Genomic DNA, 2047 nt, shown 5'->3' on the forward strand with positions numbered 1-2047 from the left:
TAGTACATTGAGCATAGAGACTCAAGTAGAGGAAGCTTGAAAGAAGGACAAGTTGAAAGAGTTGCAGAGACTAAAAGCCAGGAAAATTTGTGAGCTGAATTGAGATCTAAAATCTGCAAGTTATGTTGTGAGTTGTATCAGATTGAAGGCCCTTGTTGTTACTCTTTAACAATTGTATTAGTTAGGGTAAAATCCTGTGGACTTAGGTTGGTTTAATAGCCATTGTGTAAATCCTTTAACAAGGTGAAATTCCTAGTGAGTGTTCAAAAGTCCTTTAACCAGGCCTACTTTTAACAGTGTGGATGAAATCCTTTAACCAAGTCACATTTAATAGTGTGTTGTAGCCTTTAACAGGTCAAACCTTTCAGAGGGCATCACCTTAGAAGAGTGAGAATTGAGTAGCATGTTACTGGTGGTTTTTTCCAAATTGGGTTTCCATGTAAATCACTATGTTATGTGTTGATCTTTCATGTTTTATTCCTGCATGTTAATTTTTAGTAACTTGCTAAGTCGAATGTTTAGTTTGGATGCATGATTAGTAAAATGGGCTCACTATAATTAGTGGAAAAAAATTATCAAGACATTTGGACCTCGAATAGCTGATTCACCCCCCCCCCCCCCCCCAGTTATTCTAAAGCATTTCTAATAGTTGGTATCAAAGCCATCTACTAATTTCATTTAAAGATACTAGAAGTAGGAAGATCAAGATGTCCAAGAGAGAAATTCCCAAGCTCAATAGAGATAGCTTCACTGCATGGCCAAGTTTAATGAAGTTGCACCTTGGATCAATAAGTGATTATGCACAAACATCAATTGAAGTGGAACATGTTGATTTAGTTGTCCCCACTACAAAAGATATGAAGAAAAAGAAGGAGCACAATCAGGCAATGTTGGAGATTGCCGCTACCCTCAACTATGTTGAATTTGATGACATCAAGAGATGTGAATCTACATCCAAGATGTGGAAAGCCCTGACATATATTTATGGAGGATATTAGAATTTCCAAAGAGAAAAAAGAGAAAGCCTCAGAGGAAAGTTTGATAACATGAGAATAGAGGAAGGGGAGAACATTGCCCAATATGCCTCTAGAATAAAGGAAGTAGTAAGTGTAATAAGAAGTTTGGGCGGTCATTTAGATGATGATATTTTCAATAGCAATTTCTCAAGAACCTTGCTCCCTATTTATGCTATTAGAGTTTGAGCCATCCAAGAATTGAGATGTGTACCAGGAAACAAGCTAACACTTGAAGGTATAGCAGGAAGACCTACTGCATTTGATTTATCCAACTTTGATAACTACAGACTTGAGAATCTTGAATCTGCTTTCAAGGCAAAGCTAACATTGAAAAACACTAAAGAGGTGAAACCAAAGAAGAAGAAGAAAAAGGTAAAATATGCATATAGTGATAGCAGCACAAATGAAGAAGATGTGGAACAATTGGAAGCATTGCGGGCTAGAAGATTTCACAAAGGCAAAGGTAAATTCAAAGGTAAGTTTCCTATCATATGTTTTAATTACAATGAAGTAGGACATATTTCTACAAGATGTACACAAAAAAAGAACTACAAAGAAGGCAACAAGAACAAGAACAAAAGAGAAGATGATAGCAGAGATTACAAAGGCAAAAAGTGTTAAATTGTTGAAGAAGAGGATTCAGATAGAAATGATGATGAGGTAGTCTATGCAGCCATGAAGGATGAGTTAGATGAAGATGAGGTAATAGCACTAGTAACCTATGTAAACAAGAATGACAAATGGGTCATAGATAGTGGGTGCTCACATCACATGACAGGAGACAAAAGTAAGTTTATTACCTTTACTCAGTATGATGGAAATAGTGTTAGATTTGGAAATGATGCTCCATGTCTAATCAAAGGCACAGGTTCTATTAAACTTAAAAAGAAAATTTCATGTGATAATGCATATTATGTTGAAGGATTGAACTACAACCTACTAAGTGTGTCATAATTAAGCAATATAGGATGCAAAGTAGAATTTGGAAACAAAAATTGCCAAAATCTATGACACTAATAAAAATCTGAGGG

The sequence above is a fragment of the Cupressus sempervirens genome, chromosome 5 (genome assembly GCF_028749045.1).
Source record: "Cupressus sempervirens isolate cs-2001-9-10 chromosome 5, ASM2874904v1, whole genome shotgun sequence".
Classification (NCBI taxonomy): domain Eukaryota; kingdom Viridiplantae; phylum Streptophyta; class Pinopsida; order Cupressales; family Cupressaceae; genus Cupressus; species Cupressus sempervirens.